A 20,687-nucleotide genomic window follows, 5' to 3' on the forward strand; every position below is an offset into this window, starting at 1 on the left:
TTGCTACATTATCTATATATTTGCATCAAATCTTTGTTACATTATCTATTTTAATTCTATATTTTTGTACTTTGCTTGCATCTATATATGGATATGTTCTATCAGTTACTCCCATATTTGCATCTTGCTCGGTTATTTCAATATATCTAATTTACGATCTTAATTTTCATTTCAAGCAGTACATCCCTTGCTTTGCAAGAACAGGAGTAGAAGGAAATCTTGGGCTTTACTTTGCTGATGACTCCCAGGATGTCATATTGACAACGCAACATGGATTTACAATGACGGTTAGCATAAAACTTGATAAAGATGGTCACTCCTATTTTAATGCGGACCTTTGGAGAAAAATGTCTAAGTGTTATGAACTGAAAGCTGGCAATAAAATTCTAGTGCGTGCACCACAGCCTGGTCTAATTAACATGGATGTTTACTTCCCCAACGTCATCAGCCGATCAAAGTCTGATCGAGGTTAGTGTCCTTTCAACTTTCTCCATGCTGTCATATTACTATTTAAGCAACCAATTGATCACTATTTAAGCAACCAATTGTGATATCATATTCTGACTCCGTTCCTAGGCAGTAACAAATTCTGTTTACCAATTTATGCGCATTATATATTCTTCTGCCATGTTCTGAATAAATAATACCTGTCCACCTTTTAAGCAGGATATGTTGGATGCATAGTGAACGATCTGTATGTTATTAAGCGTACCAAATTTCACTGGAAGGACTTGAAGCATGTCATAAACTTTGTTGATAATCTGACAGAGATAGCACAGCGTATGAACGCTGGATTTTGGATGGGATTAATTAGACCTATGGTGCACACACTGAACAAGACCAATTGTGTGCACAAAGCGCTGGTAAAAAGTCTTATTTTAATGTTGATGCTCATAAACTATATATATCTTCAACGATAGGTTACAATTGTTTTTATTCTACAGGTCAACAGAAATTGCCCCCTGTAGCAGTTCCTGGATCGATTTCCCGGCGTGGTCGAATTACACTTGTGCCTGCTAATAACGCCAAAGTGATTGCAAGGTACTGCATTTCCCACAAAAATGGAACCATTCAAATTAACAAGTTCTCACTTCTCGTGGCAATGCATCCATATTGGAAAATTGGAGACACTGTTCTACTCCTGCTCTACCAAGGCATAGGAGGGCTCTTCCTTTTCATTGACGAGATGCCGAGTCGTCGTGATCAAGCTACTTCTAGTGGATAGTTGTGGTTGTTGGCCCTCGGCCTCTTAAAATGTGCTAGCTATTACTATATATGTTAAGTATGTAGATATGGACCATATGGTTGTTGGCCCTTAGCCTCTTAAAATGTGATAGTTGTTACTATGTTAAGTATGTAGATATGGACCATATGGTTGTCAAAACCGTGTTACGAAGATCCTCCTTTTGTCGAATAGTGTAACCACTATATATATGTTACTCAAATGTTGTTACCCAAGTTCATAAATTTTCATGGAAAGTATTAGTATCGTACACAGTTCATTGAGTTTAAGCGTGTGCCCGATGTCCAGAAGGCATTTGCATATTAACTGTTCATATTGCAAATTCACATACATGTTCACATAAGGAAACGTATGTGTAACATACTAATCATCGCACACGAGTACTCGCAGACGCATCGTGTGCGATACTCCTAGCCACCGCAAGCAACTAGTTTGCATTTTTCAAAGTTTTTTGTACACACAGAATCACACACGAAGTAACTGTATTGACCGTCTGTGTTGTAATTTCTCATCGCAAACAGTTCATCTGAGTCGGCTATTTGCCACGTATCACACACATCTTGTTTACACGACTCGTTTGTGTTCTTTTGGCTCATCGCAAACAGTTCATCCATGTGAACTGTATGCTGCATATCACACACATCTTGTTAAGTTGAACCGTTTCTGTTGTGTTCCCTAATCGAAAACAGTTCGTCCGAGTTAACCGTATGCCGTATATCGCACACACATTGATATGGCTGCCCGTTTCTGTTGTTCTACCTCATCGCAAACAGTTCGAATGGATTAACGGTGTGTCCTGCATTGCACACACATTGTTATGGCTGCCCGTTTCTGTTGTTCTTCCTCATCGCAGACAGTTTGAATGGATTAATCGTATGCCCTACATCGCACACGCAACTAAAATCTTAACCGTGTTTGATGCATCCATCATCGCAAATGTTTTGCACCTTTTTTGACGGTTTTTTACACCACCGTTTGCAATTATCGTAGTGTCACGTTAGCAGTATCCTGCAGTAGTGGAGGTTCGGTAGTAACTTGATCTGAAGTTTCATGATCATCATCATTAAGTTCCTCACTAATTGGCGTAGGTATCACTGGAACTGATTTCAGTGATGAGCTACTTTCCAATTTGAGAGAAGGTACAATTACCTCATCAAGTTCTACTTTCCTCCCACTCACTTCTTTCGAGAGAAACTCCTTCTCTAGAAAGGATCCACTCTTAGCAAAAAAGATCTTGCCTTTGGATCTGTGATAGAAGGTGTATCCAACAGTTTCTTTTGGGTATCCTATGAAGACACACTTCTCCGATTTGGGTTTGAGCTTATCAGGCTGAAATTTTTTCACATAAGCATCGCAACCCCAAACTTTAAGAAATGACATCTTAGGTTTCTTGCCAAACCACAGTTCATACTATGTCGTCTCAACGGATTTTTTAGACGGTGCCCTATTTAACGTGAATGCAGCTGTCTCTAATGCATAACCCCAAAACGATAGTGGTAAATCGGTAAGACACATCTTAGATCGCACACTATCTAATAAAGTATGGTTACGACGTTCGGACACACCATTACGCTGTGGTGTTCCAGGTGGCGTGAGTTGCGAAACTATTCCACATTGTTTCAAATGAAGGCCAAACTCGTAACTCAAATATTCGCCTCCGCGATCAGATCGTAGAAACTTTATTTTCTTCTTACGATGGTTCTCAACTTCACTCTGAAATTCTTTGAACTTTTCAAATGTTTCAGACTTGTGTTTCATTAAGTAGATATACCCATATCTGCTCAAATCATGTGTGAAGGTCAGAAAATAATGATACCCACCGCGAGCCTCAACACTCATCGGGCGGCATCCATCGGTATGTATTATTTCCAATAAGGCAGTGGCTCGCTCCATTGTTCTGGAGAACGGAGTCTTAGTCATCTTGCCCATGAGGCATGGTTCGCAAGCATCAAGTGATTCATAATCAAGTGATTCCAAAAGCCCACCAGCATGGATTTTCTTCATGCGCTTTACACCAATATGACCTAAATGGCAGTGCCAAAAATAAGTTGCACTATCATTATTAACCTTGCATCTTTAGGCTTTAATATTATGAATATGTGTATCACTACGATTTAGTAAACCATTTACATTGGATGTAAGGCCATAGAAGGTTTTATTCATGTAAACAGAACAACAATTATTCTCTGACTTAAATGAATAACTGTATCGCAATAAACATGATCCAATCATATTCATGCTCAACGCAAACACCAAATAACATTTATTTTAGTTCCAATACTAATCCCGAAGGTAGAGGGAGTGTGCGATGGTGATGTTATCAACCTTGGAATCACTTCCAACACACATCGTCACCTTGCCCTCAACTAGTCTCTGTTCATTTTATAACTCTTGTTTTAAGTTACTAATCATAGCAACTGAACCAGTATCAAATACCTAGGGGCTACTATGAATACTAGTAAAGTACACATCAATAACATGTATATCATGTATACTTTTGTTCACTTTGCCATCCTTCTCATCTGCCAAGTATTTGGGATAGTTCCGCTTCCAGTGACCATTTCCTTTGCAGTAGAAGCACTCAGTTTCAGGCTTGGGTCTAGCTTTGGGCTTCTTCATGGGAGTGGCAACTTGCTTGTCATTCTTCTTGAAGTTCCCTTTCTTTCCCTTGCCCTTTTACTTGAAACTAGTGATCTTGTCAACCATCAACACTTGATGCTTTTCTTGATTTCTACCTTCGCCGATTTCAGCATCGCAAAGAGCTCGGGGAATCGTTTTCGTCATCCCTTGCATATTATAATTCATCATGAAGTTCCAGTAACTTGGTGATAGTGACTAGAGAACTCTGTCAATCACTATCTTATCTGGAAGATTAACTCCCACTTGATTCAAGCGATTGTAGTACTCAGACATTCTGAGCACATGCTCACTGGTTGAGCTATTCTACTCCATCTTGTAGGCTAAGTACTTTGTCCGAGGTCTCATGCCTCTTGACTCGGGCATGAGTCTGAAATACCAATTCCAGCTCTTGGAACATCTCATATGCTCTGTGGCGTTCAAAACATTTTTGAAGTCCCGGTTCTAAGCCGTAAAGCATGGTCCACTAAACTATCAAGTAGTCATCATACCGAGCTTGTCAAACGTTCATAACGTCTGCATTTGTTCCTGCAATAGTTTTGTCACCTAGCGGTGCATCAAGAACATAATTCTTCTGTGCAGCAATGAGGATAATCCTCAAATCACGGACCTAGTCCGCATCATTGCTACTATCAACTTTCAACTTAGTTCTTTCTAGGAACATATCATAAATAAAACGGGGAAGCTATAGGCGAGCAATTGATCTACAACATAGATATGCAAATACTATCAAGACTAAGTTCATGATAAATTTAAGTTCAATTAATCATATTACTTAAGAACTCCCACTTAGATAGACATCCCTCTAGTCATCTAAATGATCACGTGATCCATATCAACTAAACCATGTCCGATCATCACGTGAGATGGAGCAGCTTTCAATGGTGAACATCACTATGTTGATCATATCTACTATATGATTCACGTTCGACCTTTCGGTCTCAGTGTTCCGAGGCCATATCTGCATATGCTAGGCTCGTCAAGTTTAACTCGAGTATTCTGCATGTACAAAACTGGCTTGCATCCATTGTATGTGAACGTAGAGCTTATAAACCCGATCATCACGTGGTGTCTCAGCACGAAGAACTGTCGCAACGGTGCATACTCAGGGAGAACACTTATACCTTGAAATTTTAGTAAGGGATCATCTCATAATGCTACCGTCGTACTTGTAGGGGAACGTAGTCATTTCAAAAAAAAAACCCCTACGCACACGCAAGATCATGGTGATGCATAGCAACGAGAGGGGAGAGTGTCGTCCACGTACCCTCGTAGACCATAGGCGGAAGCGTTATGACAACGTGGTTGATGTAGTTGTACGTCTTCACGATCGACCGATCCTAGTACCGAACGTACGGCACCTCCGTGATCTGCACACGTTCAGCTCGGTGATGTCCCACGAACTCACGATCCAGTAGAGCTTCGAGGGAGAGTTCCGTCAGCACGATGGCATGATGATGGTGATGATGATGCTACTAACGCAGGGCTTCGCCTAAGCACCGCTACGATATGACCGAGGTGGATTATGGTGGAGGGGGCACCGCACACGGCTAAGAGATCAATGATCAACTTGTGTGTCTACGGGGTGCCCCCTGCCCCCGAATATAAAGGAGAAAGGGGGGAGGCCGGCCGGCCCTAGGAGGGCGCACTGTTGGGAACGTAGTAATTTCAAAAAAATTCCTACGCACACGCAAGATCATGGTGATGCATAGCAACGACAGTGGAGAGTGTTGTCCACGTACCGTCGTAGACCGAAAGCGGAAGCGTTAGCACAACGCGGTTGATGTAGTCGTACGTCTTCACGATCCGACTGATCAAGTACCAAACGCACGGCACCTCCGAGTTCAGCACACGTTCAGCCCGATGACGTCCCTCGAACTCCGATCCAGCCGAGTGTTGAGGGAGAGTTTCGTCAGCCTGACGGCGTGGTGACGATGATGATGTTCTACCGACGCAGGGCTTTGCCTAAGCACCGCTACAGTATTATCGAGGTGGACTATGGTGGAGGGGGCACCGCACACGGCTAAAAGATCAATGATCAATTGTTGTGTCTCTAGGGTGCCCCCCTGCCCCCCGTATATAAAGGAGCAAGGGGGGAGGTGCGGCCGGCCAGGAGGGGGCGCGCCAGGAGGAGTCCTACTCCCACCGGGAGTAGGACTCCCTCCCTTTTCCTTGTTGGATTAGGAGTGGAGGGGGAAAGAGGAGGGAGAGAGGAAGGAAAGGGGGGCGCCGCCCCCCTCTCCTTGTCCTATTCGGACTAGGGGGGAGGGGCGCACGGCCCTGCCCTGGCCGCCTCTCCTCTCTTCCACTAAGGCCCACTATGGCCCATTAAGCCCCCGGGGGGTTCCGGTAACCTCCCGGTACTCCAGTAAAATTCCGATTTCACCCGGAACACTTCCGATATCCAAATATAGTCTTCCAATATATCGATCTTCATGTCTCGACCATCTCGAGACTCCTCGTCATGTCCATGATCACATCCGGGACTCCGAACAACCTTCGGTACATCAAAACATATAAACTCATAATATAACCGTCATCGAAACTTTAAGCGTGCGGACCCTACGGGTTCGAGAACTATGTAGACATGACCGAGACACGTCTCTGGTCAATAACCAATAGCGGAACCTGGATGCTCATATTGGCTCCCACATATTCTACGAAGATCTTTATCGGTCAAACCGCATAACAACATACGTTGTTCCCTTTGTCATCGGTATGTTACTTGCCCGAGATTCGATCGTCGGTATCTCAATACCTAGTTCAATCTCGTTACCGGCAAGTCTCTTTACTCGTTCTGTAATACATCATCCTGCAACAAACTCATTAGTTGCAATGCTTGCAAGGCTTAAGTGATGTGCATTACCGAGAGGGCCCAGATACCTCTCCGACAATCGGAGTGACAAATCCTAATCTCGAAATACGCCAACCCAACAAGTACCTTCGGAGACACCTGTAGAGCACCTTTATAATCACCCAGTAACGTTGTGACGTTTGGTCGCACACAAAGCGTTCCTCCGGTAAACGGGAGTTGCATAATCTCATAGTCATAGGAACATGTATAAGTCATGAAGAAAGCAATAGCAACATACTAAACGATCGAGTGCTAAGCTAACGGAATGGGTCAAGTCAATCACATCATTTTCCCAATTATGTGATCCCGTTAATCAAATGACCACTCATGTCAATGGCTAGGAAACATAACCATCTTTGATCAACGAGCTAGTCAAGTAGAGGCATACTAGTGACACTCTGTTTGTCTATGTATTCACACAAGTATTATGTTTCCGGTTAATACAATTCTAGCATGAATAATAAACATTTATCATGATATAAAGAAATAAATAATAACTTTATTATTGCCTCTAGGGCATATTTCCTTCAGTCTCCCACTTGCACTAGAGTCAATAATCTAGATTACACAGTAATGATTCTAACACCCATGGAGCCTTGGTGCTGATCATGTTTTGCTCGTGGAAGAGGCTTAGTCAACGGGTCTGCAACATTCAGATCCGTATGTATCTTGCAAATTCCTATGTCTCCCACCTGGACTAAATCCCGGATGGAATTGAAGCATCTCTTGATGTGCTTGGTTCTCTTGTGAAATCTGGATTCCTTCGCCAAAGCAATTGCACCAGTATTGTCACAAAAGATTTTCATTGGACCCGATGCACTAGGTATGACACCTAGATTGGATATGAACTCCTTCATCCAGACTCCTTCATTTGCTGCTTCCGAAGCAGCTATGTACTCCGCTTCACACGTAGATCCCGACGCGACGCTTTGTTTAGAACTGCACCAACTGACAACTCCACCGTTCAATGTAAACACGTATTGGGTTTGCGATTTAGAATCATCCAGATCAGTGTCAAAGCTTGCATCAACGTAACCATTTACGGTGAGCTCTTTGTCACCTCCATAAACGAGAAACATATCCTTAGTCCTTTTCAGGTATTTCAGGATGTTCTTGACCGCTGTCCAGTGATCCACTCCTGGATTACTTCGGTACCTCCCTGCTAGACTTATAGCAAGGCACACAGCAGGTATGGTACACAGCATTGCATACATGATAGAGCCTATGGCTGAAGCATAGGGAACATCTTTCATCTTCTCTCTATCTTCGGCAGCGGTCGGGCATTGAGTCTTACTCAACTTCACACCTTGTAACACAGGCAAGAACCCTTTCTTTGCTTGATCCATTTTGAACTTCTTCAAAACTTTGTCAAGTTATATGCTTTGTGAAAGTCCAATTAAGCGTCTTGATCTATCTCTATAGATCTTGATGCCCAATATATACGCAGCTTCACCGAGGTCTTTCATTGAAAAACTCTTATTCAAGTATCCCTTTATGCTATCCAGAAATTCTATATCATTTCCAATCAGCAATATGTCATCCACATATAATATCAGAAATGCTACAGAGCTCCCACTAACTTTCTTGTAAATACACGCTTCTCCAAAAGTCTGTACAAAACCAAATGCTTTGATCACACTATCAAAGCGTTTATTCCAACTCCGAGAGGCTTGCACCAGTCCATAAATGGATCGCTGGAGCTTGCACACTTTGTTAGCTCCCTTTGGATCGACAAAACCTTCCGGTTGCATCATATACAACTCTTCTTCCAGAAATCCATTCAGGAATGCAGTTTTGACATCCATTTGACAAATTTCATAATCATAAAATGCGGCAATTGCTAACATGATTCGGACAGACTTAAGAATCGCTACGGGTGAGAAGGTCTCATCGTAGTCAATCCCTTGAACTTGTCAAAAACCTTTCGCAACAAGTCGAGCTTTATAGACAGTAACATTACCGTCAGCGTCAGTCTTCTTCTTGAAGATCCATTTATTTTCAATGGCTTGCCGATCATCGGGCAAGTCAACCAAAGTCCACACTTTGTTCTCATACATGGATCCCATCTCAGATTTCATGGCCTCAAGCCATTTTGCGGAATCTGGGCTCACCATCGCTTCTTCATAGTTCGTAGGTTCGTCATGGTCTAGTAACATAACCTCTAGAACAGGATTACCGTACCACTCTGGTGCGAATCTTATTCTGGTTGACCTACGAGGTTCAGTAACAACTTGATCTTAAGTTCCATGATCATCATCATTAACTTCCTCACTAATTGGTGTAGGCGTCACAGGAACCAGTTTCTGTGATGAACTATTTTCCAATAAGGGAGCAGGTACAGTTACCTCATCAAGTTCTACTTTCCTCCCACTCACTTCTTTCGAGAGAAACTCCTTCTCTAGAAAGGATCCATTCTTAGCAATGAATGTCTTGCCTTCGGATCTGTGATAGAAGGTGTACCCAACAGTCTCCTTTGGGTATCCTATGAAGACACATTTCTCCGATTTAGGTTCGAGCTTATCAGTTTGAAGCTTTTTCACATAAGCATCGCAGCCCCAAACTTTAAGAAACGACAACTTTGGTTTCTTGCCAAACCACATTTCATAAGGCGTCGTCTCAACGGATTTTGATGGTACCCTATTTAACGTGAATGCAGCCGTCTCTAAAGCATAACCCCAAAACAATAGCGGTAAATCAGTAAGAGACATCATAGATCGCACCATATCTAGTAAAGTACGATTACGACGTTCGGACACACCATTACGTTGTGGTGTTCCGGGTGGCGTGAGTTGCGAAACTATTCCGCATTGTTTCAAATGTAGACCAAACTCGTAACTCAAATATTCTCATCCACGATCTGATCGTAGAAACTTTATTTTCTTGTTACGATGATTTTCAACTTCACTCTGAAATTCTTTGAACTTTTCAAATGTTTCAGACTTATGTTTCATTAAGTAGATATACCCATATCTGCTCAAATCATCTGTGAAGGTGAGAAAATAACGATATCCGCCACGAGCCTCAATATTCATCGGACCACATACATCTGTATGTATGATTTCCAACAAATCTGTTGCTCTCTCCATAGTTCCGGAGAACGGCGTTTTAGTCATCTTGCCCATGAGGCACGGTTCGCAAGTACCAAGTGATTCATAATCAAGTGGTTCCAAAAGTCCATCAGTATGGAGTTTCTTCATGCGCTTTACACCGATATGACCTAAAGGGCAGTGCCACAAATAAGTTGCACTATCATTATCAACTCTGCATCTTTTGGCTTCAACATTATGAATATGTGTATCACTACTATCGAGATTCATCAAAAATAGACCACTCTTCAAGGGTGCATATAAATAGAACAACCATTATTCTCTGATTTAAATGAATAACCGTCTCGCATCAAACAAAATCCTGATATAATGTTCATGCTCAACGCTGGCACCAAATAACAATTATTTAGGTCTAATACTAATCCCAAAGGTAGATGTAGAGGTAGCGTGCCGACGGCGATCACATCGACTTTGGAACCGTTTCCCATGCGCATTGTCACCTCGTCCTTGGCCAGTGTTCGCTTAATTCGTAGTCCCTGTTTCGAGTTGCAAATATTAGCAACAGAACCAGTATCAAATACCCAGGTGCTACTGCGAGCTCTAGTAAGGTAAACATCAATAACATGTATATCACATATACCTCTGTTCACCTTGCCATCCTTCTTATCCGCCAAATACTTGGGGCAGTTCCGCTTCCAGTGACCAGTCTGCTTGCAGTAGAAGCACTCAGTCTCAGGCTTAGGTCCAGACTTGGGTTTCTTCTCCTGAACAGTAACTTGCTTGTTGTTCTTCTTGAAGTTCCCCTTCTTCTTCCCTTTGCCCTTTTTTTTGAAACTAGTGGTCTTATTGACCATCAACACTTGATGCTCCTTTTTGATTTCTACCTCCGCAGCCTTTAGCATTGCTGTAGCGACCAGACCTCAAATAGTCTGTGCTGCTGTGCACCAGTGTCATCCTTGGATCAGTAATGCTGACACGCACAGTACAAATGGAGGATTTATAACAGAGTAGCAATCACACACTTATTACATCGAATATCTCCAAAGAGAATAAGTATGATAAATATGGCTTAAGGCCATCTAAATACGATAACAGCGGAAGACTTGGAAGATAAGTGAGTCCATCAACTCCAACGGCATCACTTAGTATAAGACCACGACCTAAAGCACCTTACTCGTCGTCTGAAAAGTCTGCAACATGAAATGTTGCAGCCCGAAAACGGGTCAGCACATAGAATATGCTGGCAAAATAACACATAGAGAATAATGAACATAACAATGCTATTCTACATGCATATATGGCTGGTGGAAAGCTCTATGGTTACAGTTTTGCGAAAAAGCCAATTTTTCCCTACTGCAAAGGAATAAATTTTATTTAACTATCATGGTGGTTGTTAAACATTGAGAAGGTACCTCCAACTCAATCCCAATTAAGTGTCATCATTAACCCAGCAAATTAATTAAAGTAACATGATGATGAGATTCACATGATAATCCAGGTACTAGATACTCAAGTTGTCCATAACCGGGGACACGGCTAACCATGATTAGTTTGTACACTCTGCAGAGGTTTGCGCACTTTTCCCCACAAGACTCGTTCGCCTCCGCTTGATTCTCGCACTACATGATGTTTGAGAAACGGATGACCGAGACACAGTCTTTCAGAAACAATCACTCTTTACTCCGGATGGACAGTTACACCTACTTTCCCCTACATCTGCTAGCCCACCTCTTCAGGAGATCATGTAACCTACTCAACTATGCTAGAGCCCATAATAGCTTGTGGCTGCACACGGAAGTTTCTAGCATGAATAATCTTATGATCCCTTTGAGCCTGGGTGGCGGTCCTTATAAAAACAGACAACACTGGGTTCTCCAGGTGCCTCAATCCACCCAGATGTGAGTTCTAGCTGCCACCTTAAGTAAACCATTCTAACAATCTCACATCTGTCATGAATATCTCTCAAACCCAATCCACGTCTACGAGCATAGCATGGCAATATAAGCAAACGTAGAAGTAACTCCCAAGGGTTTGATAATAAAACAGGTAATAGGTACTACCTCAACTACTTCCCAATACCCACAGTTTAATTAGATCCTAACCATGCAATGTTTGACGATTGATCTAATGCAATAAAAACTGGGTATGGAAAGGTATGATCAAAGTGTTACTTGCCTTGCTGATGATCCGCGAAACCTAGAGATTCGAAGTAACAAGCGGCGCACTCCGGGTACTCTATCGCAAACAAACAAGCAAACAATAAGTACTCATCTAATGCACAGGTAAAACTCGAATAAAAGATCCAACCAGAAAGTTCAACTTAAGAACTCCGGTTTGCAAAAAGAATCAACTCGAACAAAGCAACGAAAGTCAAACGGCGAAAGAAACAAGCTTCGTTTACTAATCTGGATCTAGGTCAAATTTTACAGTAGCAAAAACTTGTTTGAGTAGGTTAAACGGAAAGAGAATTTCGAGACGAAACTCTAGGCGCTTGAATCGCCTGATTCCGATAAACGAGCGAAAAGTTAAACAAAAACGAAGATCCGATCAGAGATCGAGATCTGGAATAATCGCGGAAAAATCTGACGAAAAAGAAAACTGACGAACGGTTAAAGAACGGACGTTCGTCAACAGCGAAAATCCGACGAACACGTTCGTTAAAACGAACGGGTCGGTGAACGTTCACTAAATAATAAAACCGAAGAAAAATAAACCGATCTAGGGTTTAAAAAAACGAACGGTTTTTTTTAAAAACCGGCAACGGCGTCGGATCGGTACCTCGTCGGGACGGGGCTCCGGCGGGGTGCGGCGGGCTCCGGCGGGGTCCGGCGAGGGGCGGCGGGGTGCGGCGGGGCTTGGGGTGGCGACGGGCGGCGTCGGCGGCGGCGAACGGCGAGCGGGCGGCGAGCTCGGGCGGCGGCGCTACGGGTACGGGGGGCGGCGGCTTGGGCGAGGTGAGGGGAGGGGGCGGCGGCGGGGGTATTTATGAGAAGGGGGCTGCTTGGAGGAGGGGCAAGGCGGCGGCGGCGGCCGTGCTCGGGGCGGACTCGGGCGCGCCGGCACTCGCGTGCGCGCGAGGGAGACGGCGGGGCTGGGCCGGCCGGCTCGGCTGGGCCTCGGCCCGGTCGGGCGCGGTGTTTTTTTTAAATTATTCCGCCGAATCAAAAACTCACAGAAAAATAAATAAAAATCCAAAAATGATAAAACAAATTTTCCCCGTCTAATTAAAATAATTAGAACAAGGTGAACATTGTTTTGACACAAAAATGCAGTTTTGAAAACGTGCAATTTTTTTAATGCAATTAAAATTGCAAATAAAATCCGAATAAAATTCAATATATGATTTTAATATTTTTCCTCCAATATTTCAACTGTTTTGGAGAAGTCATATTTTCTCCTCTCATTTATTTTAATGTGAAATATTTTTTCCGGAGAGAAAATAATTAAAACCAAAATCCTCATTTTATTATTTGATGAAGATCAAATATGATAAATCGGGAAAATCCCCAACTCTCTCCGAGGGTCCTTGAGTTGCTTAGGATTTATCGAGGATTTGCCAAAATGCAATAAAATATGCTATGCAATGATGATCTATGTATAACATTCCAAATTGAAAATTTGGGATGTTACAAACCTACCCCCCTTAAGATGAATCTCGCCCTCGAGATTCGGGTTGGCTAGAAAACAGGTGGGAGTGGTCCTTCCGTAGATCTTCCTCTCGCTCCCAAGTGGCTTCATCTTCCGTGTGGTGACTCCACTGGACTTTGCAAAACTTGATAACCTTACTGCGGGTGACTCGGCTGGCATACTCGAGAATCTTAACTGGTTTCTCCTCATAAGTCAAATCACTTCCCAGCTGAATCGCTTCCAGTGGCACTGTATCTCTCAGTGGTATCTCAGCCATCTCTGCGTGGCACTTCTTCAACTGTGAAACGTGAAATACGTCGTGAACTCCTGATAATCCTTCGGGTAATTCCAGCTTGTAGGCAACTTCTCCCATACGTTCCAAAACTCTGTATGGTCCGATAAAACTGGGCGCTAGCTTTCCCTTAACTCCAAAGCGCTTCACTCCTCGAAGTGGTGATACTCGAAGATAAACTCTGTCTCCGACTTCGTGAACTGTCTCCTTTCGTTTAGAATCAGCATAACTCTTCTGCCTGGACTGGGCTACCTTGAGCCTATCGCGAATCAACCTCACTTTCTGTTCAGACTCCTTAATCAAATCTGGTCCAAACAACTGACGGTCTCCAACTTCGTCCCATAACAACGGTGTTCTACACCTTCTTCCGTACAAAGCTTCGAAAGGGGCCATCTTCAAACTGGTTTGATAACTGTTGTTGTAAGAAAACTCTGCATATGGCAAATTGTCGTCCCAACTAGATCCATAATCTAGTGCACAAGCTCTCAACATGTCTTCCAAAATCTGATTGACTCTCTCGGTCTGTCCATCTGTCTGTGGGTGAAAGGCTGTACTAAATTCTAGCCTGGTTCCCAATGTTTCATGTAACTGCTTCCAAAACTTCGAGGTAAACTGGGTTCCTCTGTCTGATACAATGGTCCTCGGAACTCCATGCAAACATACGATCCTGGTCATGTATATCTTTGCCAACTTAGCACTGGTGTAAGTGGTCTTCACTGGAATGAAATGAGCTACTTTCGTCAAACGGTCGACTACAACCCATATTGAGTCATAGCCTGAACGAGTCCTGGGCAATCCCGTGATAAAATCCATGCCTATTTTATCCCACTTCCATTCGGGTATCGGCAATGGTTGTAGCAATCCTGCTGGCTTCTGATGTTCTGCCTTCACTCTCTGACATACATCACAAACTGCTACATACTCCGCAATATCCTTCTTCATTCCGGTCCACCAGAAAGTGTCCTTCAAATCCAAATACATCTTGGTATTTCCTGGGTGAATCGAATACGGTGAATCATGGGCCTCTTGCAAAATCAACTTCCTGATCTCCGGATCATTTGGCACGTAAACGCGGTCCTCAAACCATAAGGTATCGTGCTCATCCTCACGAAATCCCTTGGCTTTTCCTTTGCTCATCTTTTCCTTTATCTCGTCAATCTCCTTGTCTGTCTTCTGAGCTTCTCTGATCTTTTCCATCAAGGTAGACTGAATCTCCAATGTCGCTAAATAGCCTCTTGGGACTATCTCCAAACATAGCTCGCGAAGGTCCTCGGCTAACTCCTGAGGTAACTCTCCTGTCATGAGGGTGTTGACATGGCTCTTGCGGCTCAACGCATCAGCTACTACGTTAGCCTTCCCTGGGTGATAATGCAATCTCATATCATAGTCCTTAATAAGCTCCAACCATCTCCTCTGTCTGAGATTTAACTCCTTCTGCGTGAAAATATACTTCAAACTCTTGTGATCCGTGTACACCTCACAATGGTTTCCAATGAGAAAATGTCTCCATGTCTTCAACGCATGCACCACGGCTGCTAACTCCAAATCATGCGTAGCATAATTCTTCTCATGGGGTTTAAGTTGTCGTGAAGCATATGACACAACTCTTCCTTCCTGCATAAGCACTGCTCCAAGTCCTCGACGAGAAGCGTCGCAATAAACTTCATAATCCTTGCGTTGATCTGGCAGAATCAACACTGGTGATGTAACCAATCGTTTCTTCAATTCTTGGAAACTAGCTTCACAATCCTCAGTCCAATTGAATTTGGTGTCCTTCAATAGCTCAGTCATGGGTTTAGCAATCTTCGAGAAATTCTCAATGAACCTCCGGTAGTATCCTGCAAGTCCAAGGAAACTCCGGATTTCTCCAACTGAGGTGGGTGATTCCCAACTTGTTACTGTGTCAACTTTGGCGGGTCTACTGCTATTCCTTCTCCAGAAATAACATGTCCGAGGAATCCAACTTCCTTCAGCCAAAATTCACATTTGCTGAACTTGGCATATAACTGATGTTCTCTGAGCTTCTCAAGTACCAATCGCAAATGCTCCTCATGCTCTTCCTCATTCTTGGAAAAGACTAGAATATCGTCAATGAACACCACGACGAACTTATCCAAAAACTCCATAAACACTTTGTTCATCAGGTTCATGAAATAGGCAGGTGCGTTAGTCAGACCAAATGACATAACGGTATACTCATACAGTCCATATCTGGTGGTAAAAGCCGTCTTAGGTATATCCTGCTCTCGAATCTTTAACTGATGGTATCCTGATCGTAGATCGATCTTGGAAAATACTTTAGCTCCTTGTAAGCGGTCAAACAAATCATTGATCATCGGCAGTGGGTACTTGTTTTTGATGGTCACTTCATTCAATCCACGGTAATCAACAACCATCCTCAACGATCCATCTTTCTTCTCCACTAGAAGTACTGGTGATCCCCAAGGTGACGAACTTGGGCGAATATAGCCTTTATCCAATAACTCCTTAATCTGCTTCTTAATTTCCTCCAAATCTTTTGCGGGCATCCTGTACGGTCTCTTAGATATTGGCCCTGTGCCTGGCAAAAGTTCAATCAAGAACTCAATGTCTCTATCTGGTGGCATGCCTGGCAACTCTTCTGGAAATACATCCGGGTAATCCTTCACCACTGGTACTTCCTCCTGTACAACTCCTGATAAGGAATTCACTTGAGTCCTCTTCGGCATATGCCGGGATACATACTTGATCCTTCTTCCTTCTGGGGTGGTAAGCAAAATCGACTTACTGGCGCAATCGATGTTTCCTCCATACATCGATAGCCAATCCATTCCCAAAATCACATCCAAACCTTGCGACTCCAAAATTATTAGGTCTGAGGGGAAAACATGCCTACCAATGGCCAATGGCATCTGAAAACATCCTTGGCTTGCCATATACTCTGCTCCTGGCGAGGTTACTAACATAGGTGTTCTGAGAACTTTGGTGGGCAACTTAAACTTATCCACAAATCCCCTTGATATGTATGAATGCGATGCACCAGTATCGAAAAGAACGATTGCAGTAAATGACTTAACCAAAAACTTACCTATTACTGCATCAGGCTGTGCTTCAACCTCTTCCACGCTCACGTGGTTCACATGTCCTTTGTTGAACGGGTTCGGCTTCTTCCCAGAGCTTCCATTGCCATTACCATTCTGGGCTTCAGGGCAATCAGTTGCATAATGTCCAGTCTTCTGGCACTTGAAACAAGTAATGTGACTTAGATCCCTCTTGGCTGGGGTAGATGGGTTGGTGCGGTTCTGTCCGTTGGTTCCTCCGTTCCCATTACCATTCTTGGAGCCATTATGGTTGTGCGAACTACCTCCTCCATGGGTATGCTGAAACTGTCCTCCCGGTTTCGGGGCAAAACGTGGCTTCTGCTGAGCTCCAGAATTGTACTTCCCTTGTCCATACTTCCTCTTACGGTTTTCAATCTGCTGTTGTTTCCCTTCAATCATGAGAGCTCTATCTACCAACTCCTGGTAGTTGTTGAAGGTTGCTACCATCAACTGCATACTCAGTTCATCATTCAGTCCTTCCAAAAACTTCTCCTGCTTGGCTGCATCTGTAGCAACGTCATCTGGTGCATAACGTGCTAACTTACTGAAATCCTCCACATACTGGCCTACGGTGCGTCCTCCTTGGCGTAGGTTGCGAAACTCACGCTTCTTCATAGCCATAGCTCCTGCTGAAACATGAGCTGTACGGAAAGCTTGCTGAAACTGGTCCCATGTGACAGTGTCAATAGGGTGTGTGGCTGTGTAATTCTCCCACCATGATGCTGCGGGTCCATCAAGCTGATGTGCGGCAAAACGCACTCTTTCCGCATCTGTGCATCCTGCAGTGGTCAACTCCCTTCCAACTTTGCGGAGCCAATCATCTGCAACAATCGGCTCGGTGCTACTGGAAAACACCGGCGGGTTTAGCCTCAAGAAACGGGCTAAGTGATCAACAGGTGGAGGTGGTGGGTTGTTGTTGTTGTTGCCTTGGTTCTGTACTAACACTTGCATCAGGGCATTCTGTTGCTGAATCAACTGGGTGATCTCCGGTGGGAAAACAAATCCGGTGTCGCGTCTCGGAGGCATCTGATGGGTTAGAAAAGATGAGAGTTAAGAATAGAATGAGGTCTAGAGGGAAAACACTACCCATATGCTCATGAGACAAATACAATCAATATCACTCAATCAATTCAAACAAGGCATACAATCGATCTAACTAGCGTTACAAAGTGCTTGAACTATACTATTAAATGGGGGAAAACTACTACTGATATGGTGGTCTACTAGAAATTCTGATCAGTTGAAGACTCCATGATATCTGCTCCAGCTTCATCAACAAAGTCATCTTCACTTGGGTTCCGAGTCGGTGTCGTCGATGATGATGTAGTTATCCGGGCAAGCGCATTCGTCATCTTCTGCTTTTGGCACTGGATTTCCCATGAATACTCCAATCTTCTTCTCCAGGTCGTCATTCTTCCCTACTAGTGCGACGATTTCCTCCAAATAATCCTCGCGTGTAGCCTTGAGTTCTTCCTCCAGTTCCTTGATCTTCGTCAATGCCTTCTTCAGCTCTTCCTTGTTTGAGCACATCTGGTTCTCCTGGCGACAAATGTGTTGGTTTTGCTCCTGGATGAAAGCTGCAATTGATCCATCCTTCTTGGTTCTGATCATCTCCCATTGCTCGTCTCGGCGTCCACAAATCTGATAAATAGTATCCTTAAGCTCCCTGTGGTAGACTTCTCCAATGCGTCCCATAGCGATGTGGGCGGCCATGCTCTTCCCTAAACTCCAGGTTGGTGCTTCGAAAACCAATCTTATGGGTTCAGTAACTGGCACAAACGTCCTTCCTGGAACTTGAACTTGAATCTTCCAGCTCTCCTCTTCGGGTAATGTGGCGTTGTAGGTTCCGGTGATGCTTGGTATTCCTATGTTCAAGTACTTAGTGACTTCCTTCAAGTGTCGTCCAAAAGGCGTGTCTTCATCTGGTTGCATGAACTTGCTCCTTGCATCCGCCATTCCTAAAAGAGTAGAAAGTGGAGAGGGGTCAGAAATGAGAAGAGAGAAGTGTTCTAGGGCTTAAGCTTAGTGGTCGTGTCCTACAGTCAGCGTGTGCTCTGATACCACCTTTGTAGCGACCAGACCTCAAATAGTCTGTGCTGCTGTGCACCAGTGTCATCCCTGGATCAGTAATGCTGACACGCACAGTACAAATGGAGGATTTATAACAGAGTAGCAATCACACACTTATTACATCGAATATCTCCAAAGAGAATAAGTATGATAAATATGGCTTAAGGCCATCTAAATACGATAACAGCGGAAGACTTGGAAGATAAGTGAGTCCATCAACTCCAACGGCATCACTGAGTATAAGACCACGACCTAAGGCACCTTACTCGTCGTCTGAAAAGTCTGCAACATGAAACGTTGCAGCCCGAAAACGGGTCAGCACATAGAATATGCTGGCAAAATAACACATAGAGAATAATGAACATAACAATGCTATACTACATGCATATATGGCTGGTGGAAAGCTCTATGGTTACAGTTTTGCGAAAAAGCCAATTTTTCCCTACTGCAAAGGAATAAATTTTATTTAACTATCATGGTGGTTGTTAAACATTGAGAAGGTACCTCCAACTCAATCCCAATTAAGTGTCATCATTAACCCAACAAAGTTAATTAAAAGTAACATGATGATGAGATTCACATGATAATCCAGGTACTAGATACTCAAGTTGTCCATAACCGGGGACACGGCTAACCATGATTAGTTTGTACACTCTGCAGAGGTTTGCGCACTTTTCCCCACAAGACTCGATCGCCTCCGCTTGATTCTCGCACTACATGATGTTTGAGAAACGGATGACCGAGACACAGTCTTTCAGAAACAATCACTCTTTACTCCGGATGGACAGTTACACCTACTTTCCCCTACATCTGCTAGAGATCATGTAACCTACTCAACTATGATAGAGCCCATAATAGCTTGTGGCTGCACACGGAAGTTTCTAGCATGAATAATCTTATGATCCCTTTGAGCCTGGGTGGCGGTCCTTATAAAAACAGACAACACTGGGTTCTCCAGGTGCCTCAATCCACCCAGATGTGAGTTTTAGTTGCCACCTTAAGTAAACCATTTTAACAATCTCACATCTGTCATGAATATCTCTCAAACCCAATCCACGTCTACGAGCATAGCATGGCAATATAAGCAAACGTAGAAGTAACTCCCAAGGGTTTGATAATAAAATAGGTAATAGGTACTACCTCAACTACTTCCCAATACCCACAGTTTAATTAGATCCTAACCATGCAATGTTTGAGGATTGATCTAATGCAATAAAAACTGGGTATGGAAAGGTATGATCAAAGTGTTACTTGCCTTGCTGATGATCCGCGAAACCTAGAGATTCGAAGTAACAAGCGGCGCACTCCGGGTACTCTATCGTAAACAAACAAGCAAACAATAAGTACTCATCTAATGCACAGGTAAAACTCGAATAAAAGATCCAACCAGAAAGTTCAACTTAAGAACTCCGGTTTGCAAAAAGAATCAACTCGAACGAAGCAACGAAAGTCAAACGGCGAAAGAAACAAGCTTCGTTTACTAATCTGGATCTAGGTCAAATTTTACAGTAGCAAAAACTTGTTTGAGTAGGTTAAACGGAAAGAGAATTTCGAGACGAAACTCTAGGCGCTTGAATCGCCTGATTCCGATAAACGAGCGAAAAGTTAAACAAAAACGAAGATCCGATCAGAAATCGAGATCTGGAATAATCGCGGAAAAATCCGACGAAAAAGAAAACTGACGAACGGTTAAAGAACGGACGTTCGTTAACAGCGAAAATCCGACGAACACGTTCGTTAAAACGAACGGGTCGGTGAACGTTCACTAAATAATAAAACCGAAGAAAAATAAACCGATCTAGGGTTTTAAAAAACGAACGGTTTTTTTTAAACCGGC

The sequence above is a fragment of the Triticum aestivum genome, chromosome 5D (genome assembly GCF_018294505.1).
Source record: "Triticum aestivum cultivar Chinese Spring chromosome 5D, IWGSC CS RefSeq v2.1, whole genome shotgun sequence".
Classification (NCBI taxonomy): domain Eukaryota; kingdom Viridiplantae; phylum Streptophyta; class Magnoliopsida; order Poales; family Poaceae; genus Triticum; species Triticum aestivum.